Source organism: Limanda limanda, chromosome 13 (assembly GCF_963576545.1).
Source record: "Limanda limanda chromosome 13, fLimLim1.1, whole genome shotgun sequence".
NCBI lineage: Eukaryota > Metazoa > Chordata > Actinopteri > Pleuronectiformes > Pleuronectidae > Limanda > Limanda limanda.
In genome coordinates, this window is record NC_083648.1 from 8,455,121 (window position 1) to 8,463,802 (window position 8,682).

Here is an 8,682-nt window from a genome sequence, read left to right on the forward strand (position 1 = left end):
GGGCTGTGTTTGAAGTGCGTCGAGGAATTCCTCCTAACAGTTCTCCGCTGTATAACGCGACTTTTTTACTTCCAACGCAAAATATCTAGTTTTCCATACAATAAAATGAGCTGTGACACCCAGGTGATTGTCATTGCTGAGTGCTGACTGACGTCCAGTGGTCACCGGTGAGGGCGACGCTGGCAGCTTGCTCGAGGGGCTGAATTTTCTTCCGCACACCGGAAGTAAACAAAGTTGCGTTAAAATATTTTATCGCATTAATCTCGGGCACAATAATCTCATAGATTAACACGTTAATTTTGACAGCCCTAAAAAAAACGAAATTACAAATTTTCAAACAGGATCAAAAGTTTTGCTCTCTCTCTCTCTCTCTCTCTCTCTCTCTCTCTCTCTCTCTCTCTCTCTCTCTCTCTCTCTCTCTCTCTCTCTCTCTCTCTCTCTCTCTCTCTCTCTCTCTCTGTCATGGCGGAGTGAGCGTGGAGCTGAGAGCTGTGTGTGAGTGTGAAAGGTATTGTGGGTTTAAGACTTAACTTTACTGAGCTTTATCATTTAGGTGTATGTTTATCTGTTTTTGTCTTTAGTTCTCTAGTTGTGTTTTTTTTTGTTTAGATTAGTTTTGCTGTGTGAGTGTGTGAGTGTGTGCGCGCCTGTGTGCGCCTGTGCTAACAGGCAGCATGCCTGTGGCAGCGGCAGTGGCAGCAGACTTTGAGAGTCTGACTCGCCGACATGCAATCAAACTGATCCCCGCGGTGGAATGCAGTGTGGCAGAAGCCGCGCTGGCTGTGGGAGAGGTGGTCGGCTGTGACTCGGTCAGGTCGGCCTCCCGAATGAACGGAGCTATTGTCATGTTTTTAGATAGCACAACAAAGGTGAACGAGGTGGTGGAGAAGGGAGTGGTGATCCACGGGACTTTTAACCATGTTCTCCCACTTGTAAACCCAGCCACGAGGGTGATAATATCCAATGCACCCCCCTTCATTAAAAACGATACTCTGGTCAAAGAATTGTCCCGGTACGGCCAGATTGTGTCTGGAATAAAAATGGTGTCTCTGGGGAGCAAATCCCCCAAACTGAGGCACGTAGTGAGTCACCGGAGACAAGTTTACATGGTCCTCAAAGATAACACCAAGGAGATGAACATGTCTTTTTCGTTTAAAATTGAGGGGTTTAATTATGTGATTTTTGTGACATCTGAAAATATGAAGTGTTTTGAGTGCGGGCAGGAGGGGCACCTGGCCCGCTCCTGCCCGGGGAAGGGTGGAGCGCAGCGAGCTGCGGCAGCTGCGGCGGAGGCTGCGGCAGCTCCGGCCCCGGCCCCCGCCCCGGCCCCGGCCCCCGCCCCGGCCCCGGCCCCGGCTGTGGCAGCGGCAGCTCCGACTCCGGCCGTCACTACCGCTGCGGCAGCTCCCGCTGAGGCAGCGGCCCCCGCTGCCACTGGCGGGGAGCTTCCGCGAGCAACCCAGCCCGAGGCTGCTGTTGGCGGGGCTCCGCCGACAGAGCCTCCCGCTCCTCTGGTGGAGGGGGGGGGGGGTGCTGGAGACTGAGGTAGCCTCCGAAGCCCCGGAGAGTCCGCTCCCGGAGGTGGGAGTCGAGGGGGGAACCCCCGCTGTGAACAGTGTTTCTGAGCAGGCAAGAAAAAAAACCGACAGCCAGCCAGAACCAATTGATATAGATGAAACTGAGATGGATGATGGCATGAGTGATGAAGAAATGTTTAAAATGACACAAAAACGGAAAAACTCAGGGTCAGGGCACAGCAGTGCAAAAGCATGCAAAGCAAGCCGTGGGCTGAGGTCCAGCCAGGGGAGTGTGTCCCCCCCCTCTCAGGTAGACACCCAAGGCCTATACCCCCCCTCTGACATCAAAAAATTCCTACAAACCACTAAAGGCCAGAGGCTACCATCACTTAAGGATCATTTCCCTGACTTAAAACTATTTTTAAAGTCCGCTAAACCGCTCACCAGGAAAACAGGCAGCGATGGTTTTATAACAGACCAGGAGATTTACAGACTCCGGAAACTCATGTTGAGGGTTAACTGCGAAATAGTCACTGATGATGACGAGTGTTAGAAAGTTTTTTTACTCTTCTCTTTTACTGACCTGTTTTCTGACTGTTTTTCTTTATCTTTTATCCATGTGTGATTTTAAAATCAGCACTTTGAATGTAAATGGAGCCAGAGCTGATTTTAGAAGAGCAGCTGTTTTTAAACTTATGGACATTAACAGGATAGATGTTATGTTTTTACAAGAAACCCACAGTACAGAGGACATTGAGTGTGAATGGAAGAGGGCTTTTAATGGAGAAGCGATTTTAAGTCATAAGTCCAGCTGCAGTGGGGGGGTGGGGATTCTTTTTGCCAGGAGTTTTTTACCACTTTCTTTTATTGCAGAAGAGATTATTCCAGGTGTATTGTTAAAAGTAAAAGCTGAATATGAGAATATAAAGCTGGTGTTTTTAAATGTCTATGCACCCACCAATAGAGTGGACAGGATGGCACTTTTAAACATTTTAGATGAGACTGTCAAAAACTGTAGTGGTGATGATTTTATGTTTTTAGGAGGTGATTTTAACTGCAAAGAAAATCCCACCTTGGACAGAAATCACTTAGAGCCACATCCCGCATCAGGTCTCAGGCTGAATCAGATAACCGAGGCACATGAACTTTGTGATGTGTGGAGGGTTTTTAACAGTAATCACAGGCAATACACCTGGAGCCATGCAAGAGACAATGTTTTATCCCTGGCTAGACTGGATCGACTCTATTGTTTTAAACACCATTTAAATATTTTTAAAAGGTGTTTTATTCAGCCTGTGGGTTTTACTGATCATTGTTTAGTCTCTTGCTCCGTTTTTATTAGAAATGTTCGTTTAAAGAGCGCCTATTGGCATTTTAACACAGCTCTTTTAAATGACCAGGCTTTTAGAAATGCTTTTAAGTTGTTTTGGTTTTCCCACAGAGAGAGCAGGCCTGCCTTCAGTAGCATTCAGCAGTGGTGGGACATTGGAAAAGCTAAAATAAAACAACTTTGCCAGCAGTTCACTCGCAATGTCAGTAGAGATTTAACCCGGACAATGAGAGATCTGGAGAGACAGGTAGAAGAATTACAATCTTTAGTAGCTTCTACAGGAAATCGAGGGCATTTAGACTCCCTCAAGACCAAAAAGTCGGCTATAGCCAACCTGCTGGGCATTTCAGCACAGGGAGCTCTGGTCAGGTCCCGGTTTATGAACATCTCGCAGATGGATGCCCCCTCCCAGTTCTTCTTTGGTCTGGAGCAGAAAAATGGGCAAAGGAAGACCATTCACTGTTTACGAACGGGTAGCGGCTCTGAAGTCTCAGACGTGTCTGAGATCAGGAAGTGTGCTACCGGTTTCTATAGAGACCTCTTTAAGAGTGAGTGGTCAAGTAATCCAGATGTGCACAGCAGCTTTCTGAATGGTCTCCCTCAGGTAAGCAGGAGCAGCAACACGGAGCTAGCCGCACAAATTACAAAGGAAGAGCTGCACAGAGCCACTATGAGCCTGCAGAGCGGCAAAGCTCCGGGGATAGACGGCCTTCATGCTGATTTCTTTAAGTCATTCTGGGAAATCGTAGGACAAGATCTGCTAGAGGTAGTAAATGACAGTTTACAGAACGGAAGGCTACCTCTGAGCTGCAGGAGGGCCGTCATCACCCTGCTGCCGAAGAAGGGAGACCTACAAGAGCTAAAGAACTGGAGGCCGGTCTCTCTGTTGTGCACGGATTACAAAATCCTGTCCAAAGCTCTGGCCCTCAGACTAAGGGAGGTAATGGCGTCCGTCATCCACCCTGACCAGACTTACTGTGTGCCCGGCAGGCTCATAAGTGACAATGTCACTTTGATTCGAGATGTTTTGGACCTCTCCAGTTCATTGGCAATAGAGACTGGTCTTATTTCCATAGACCAGGAAAAGGCTTTTGACCGGGTTGAACACCAGTACTTATGGCAGACCTTGGCTGCTTTTGGGTTCAACCCAGGCTTTATAGCCATGATCCGGGTCTTCTATACAGACATTGCGAGTGTTCTTAAAATAAACGGGGGGCTGAGTGCTCCTTTTGACATTAACAGAGGGGTGAGGCAGGGCTGCTCTCTCTCTGGGATGTTGTACTCTCTGGCCATCGAGCCTCTGCTCCATAGGTTAAGGAAGGTTTTAAAAGGCGTGTGTTTCCCCCGGTGCAGTGTATCTTTTAAATTATCTGTGTATGCAGATGATCTTATTGTTCTTGTGAATACACAAAAAGACATTGATTTTTTATCTGATACTGTAAATGATTTTAATTTGATTTCTTCTGCAAAGGTGAACTGGGGGAAGAGCGAGGCTCTGATGGTTGGAGAGAAGCTGGGGGATCGGCTCAGGTTGCCTGGAGGTCTGGCCTGGCAGAAAGGAGGACTCCAATACCTCGGAGTCTTCCTGGGAGATGAGACCCACATGAGGAAGAATTGGGACAATGTCCTACAAAAGGTTAATGGTAGATTAAAAAAATGGAAGTGGCTTTTGCCAAAAATGTCGTACAGAGGCCGGACATTAATTATAAATAACCTAGTCTCATCTACCCTGTGGCACCGGCTGGCCTGTGTTGATCCTCCACCTTCTCTCCTGGCAGAGGTACAACGGGTTTTAATAGATTTCTTTTGGGGCAGGATGCACTGGATCCCACAGAGTGTCCTTTTCCTTCCTACGGAGGAGGGGGGGCAGGGCCTGGTCCACCTGGCCAGCAGGGGTGCTACCTTCCGCCTTCAGTTTGTCCAAAGATTACTGACCGGGCCAAGGGACGCTCTGTGGAGACCTCTATCCCGGTGCATCCTGCAACATTTTAACAGCCTAGGTCTGGATTTTAGCCTGTTTTTAATGAGCAATAACAACACAGTCTCACCATCTCTTCCTGGTTTTTATAAGAGTGTGTTTAAAGTCTGGAACCTTTTAAAAAAAGAGCGAAGGTTACAGGGGGACTCCCTGCACTGGCTGCTGCAAGAGCCTGTCCTGTATGGGACCATTCTAGATCCCCCCTGCTGGGCACAAGGCACCCTCTCCAGACTGCTGCAGGCTGCCGGGATCTCTACGCTGGGCCAGGTGGTGGAGCTAACTGGTCCTGAACTAGAAGATCCCACAGGGCTGACCAACAAACTGGGGACCATATCAGAGCGAACTATGAAGAGGGTGCTGGACCACTGGAAGACAAGACTCACAGATCAAGACATCTTGCTTTTAAACTTCTTTAAAGATGGGTCCATTTCTCCCAATGTTGAGGACCCTTTCCCCGCCTCTTTTCTGGCACTGGATTTAAAGGAATGTTCTGGACCTCTGATACAGCCGGCTCGCCCGGTCTCCCTGGAGGGAGCTTCCGGAAAAAACCTATACAAACTATTGGTAAAAACACTTAACATTAAAAAACTGGACGGACGGAGAGACACTCCTTGGAGGAGCTACTTTACTGGAGCCCAGGAAACCGGACCTGAGTGGAGGTCGTTGTATAAACCTCCACTGAGCAAGAGACACGGAGACCTCCAGTGGAGGTTGCTCCACGGCATCCTGGCGGTGAACACTTTCTTATCAATAATCAAGAACACAGTGGAAGACAAATGCCCATTTTGTGATGAAAAGGAAACTCTCTTTCACTGTTTTTATGAGTGTCACCGTCTCTCTGGTTTGTTTCTGTTTTTACAAGTTGTTTTTACCAGTTTTAAAGAGGTTTTCAACAAGCAGGGTTTTATTTATGGTTTTAAATACACTCGCAAACAAAAACACAAAAGCCAGCTTTTAAACTTTGTTTTAGGGCAGGCTAAGATGGCTGTGTATATAACCAGGAAGAGGAAGGTAGAGCAAGACGTCCACATTGAGTCGGTCCCTGTCTGTGTCAACATGATAAAATCCAGAATATTGGTTGATTTCGTTTTTTATAAAGCAGCAGGTGACCTGGACTCTTTTAACGATCTGTGGTGTTTTCAAGATGTTTTATGTTCTGTGACAAATCAAGAACTTGTTTATGCTGATTATCTTGTGTGATTTCTTTTATTTATTTATTTATGGCCAAATGTGTATTTTAAAATAACTTATTAGGTGTTTCAATGTGTATTGTTTAAAAAATAGTACCTAATAAAGTTATTTTTCAAAAATCAAAATCTGGGAATCACACACACTCTTTATAGTCACTGCCCAATGTTACGTGCCGTGTTTTTCTTCTCTCTCTCCCCCTCTCTCTCGTCTCCACCAGGTGTGTGTGTGTTCGAGAGGCACCTTCACTGGCGCAGCTGAGGCCACTCTGCCATTAGCGTGTGGCCATAAGAACCCTGGGGTGACCATCAGGGGGACGCCAGTGAACCAGAGAACTCGTGAACTACAGAGTCAGTGGACCAGAGAGCCGGAGCGTGTAACAGTTGGACCAGACGTGGTGGGCAGACGGGCTATGTGAGGACGGGCTGCGCAGACGTGCTGGTTGACTTATAGTAGTGTTTGGCATTGTTCTTTTTCCCCTTCCGTTGTGGGAAGGGTGTTTTTTGTTAACTCCGTTTGTTTAATAAATAATTGTTCCTTGTTAAACCTAAGTTCCCTGCTTCCTTGTTTAGTGCTCTGTTTTATTTTATAACTGTTTGTTCCCCCACCCTAGACAGTTTGGGGAACGTAACACCCAACAACAACTTCCATGTGAACTACGAGGAACCAGCAACCCAATAACACAATATTATGTCATCAGCAGGATTTCACTATTTATTCAGCTGAACTTACACAATCATGTTATGCAAAAAAATATGTTAAATTAAAATGTCTAAAAGCACTGAAATGCAACTTAACTAAGAAGTGATGACATTTAACAGATCACATTCAGCAGCACATTTAACGAGTTATAAGTTATATCCAGTAATTAATTTAAAAACCTTGTGTGTAAATGGTTTAAATGCAAATGTCATAATAAATATTAAATAGATCTCCTTACAGGGATGAACATTGGAAATTATCAGATGCTAAAATGTCAGTGATTCATTGCATCAGATAATTGCTGAGCAATCCTTTATGTATTTTCTGTCCCTATATTAAAATAGTTAAAATGAAAGAATATATATAATTTGTGGAGGGTTTCCAGTTTTGAACTGAGCAGCTCCCAGTTGCTTCAAGCTATACATTAATACAGCAAATACATTTAAAATACCGACCTCTTATTTTTGACATAGAGAGATATACATTTTTGTACTTAATGGGTTTCACACGTTTCCAATGCTGCTGTTTTCTACACAGTAACTGAATCCGCTCTTATGCTACTTATACTAAATATGTGATCCATGTGAAGATGTTCATTGTTGCACACTAGTAACTCATATTGAGAAAGTGTTTGTTGCTTGAGACGCGCTGTGGGAGTTGAATGACATCTCCATCCCTTCCCCCTCTGCAGACACGTCTTTTCTCCTCGTCCTCCTCTTTCTTCTCCCCTCACCAAACCTCTTTGCCAGTTTCGTCAGGTGCTGCCTGAAGGACGAGCCCACGAAGGTGTAGAGGATGGGGTTGAGGCAGCAGTGAGTGAGGGCCAGGCTCTTCGTCACCTGAGCCGCCTTATCCAGCACTTTACTTGTCCCGCAGTGGGTCACCAGAGCGAAGACCGAGTCCATCATTCGATAGACTTTCACCACATTGTAAGGCAGCTGTGTGACCACAAACACTCCCACCACTATTAGAAGAACACGCAGAGCTTTCCACTACTTGCCTCTGCTTTCTACAGAGAGACCCTTCAGCGCTCGGGCCATGCTCCAGTAACAGACCACCATGACCGAGAGGGGAACCAGGAAGCCCAGCAGCACCTCTGCTATCTCCAGGGCAGCTTTACCTCCTCCGCCCATAGACGGAGGGTAGACTGCCAGGCAGACGTTCCGATTAGAGCCCCACCTCACCTCGGAGAGAATTAAATCAGGAAGGCCGAGCATGAAAGCGGTTGCCCAGACGACGAAACACACCTTGGAACAATGTCTCCTGCAAAACATCCTCTGCAGCCAGCTTCCTTGGTCCTTCCCCTGCGCCCTGGCTAGAGCCAAGTGGCGGTCCAGGCTGATGCAGGCCAGCAGCAGCATACAGCAGGTGAAGTTGACCGTGTAGCAGGCCGACACGACCTTACACACGACCGACCCGAGCTCCCAGCCCCTCCGGGCGTCAGCGGCCCAGAACGGCAGCATGAAGAGCAGGAGCAGGTCGGCCACAGCCAGGTGGGTCAGGAAGGCATCCATGGTGGTCCTCAGGCGTTTGTGGTAGGCGTACACGACCACGACTAAGCCGTTTCCCGCCAGTCCCACCACCAGACACATGGCGTACATGATGGGTAGGAAGTAGCCGGCAAAGGATCGGATGTCCGCCTTCTTGCATATGGTGGGGTAGTCGTCGTAGCTGAAGTTGAAGCTGCTGTTGTCATGGTAGTAGTAGTCATCGCCCTCTGCAGTATCCATGCTAATCTGATAAAGTTGTGAGGGAAGACATTTTGGATTACTCGTCTTTATAGCTCTCCTCGTGCAACGCGTGTCGAGTAACTTTGGAGAAAATAAGTTAGTACTCAGCTAACCAGAGGCAGAGTGAAGGTGAAGGGATAAATGTTGCTGGGATTAAGTAAATAAAAGTAAGATTTAAATCATCAGTTTGGAATCTCCACGCCTCTTAGTGCTCTGCCAACTATCCGCACTAGATCA

At 47.0% G+C, this 8,682-nt stretch overlaps 1 pseudogene; it reads right to left on the minus strand.

The window, feature by feature from the left end:
• Nucleotides 1–7,329: 7,329 nt before the first annotated feature.
• LOC133018755 (atypical chemokine receptor 4-like) lies at nucleotides 7,330–8,445 on the minus strand (annotated as a pseudogene).
• Between the last annotated feature and the right edge of the window lie 237 nt (nucleotides 8,446–8,682).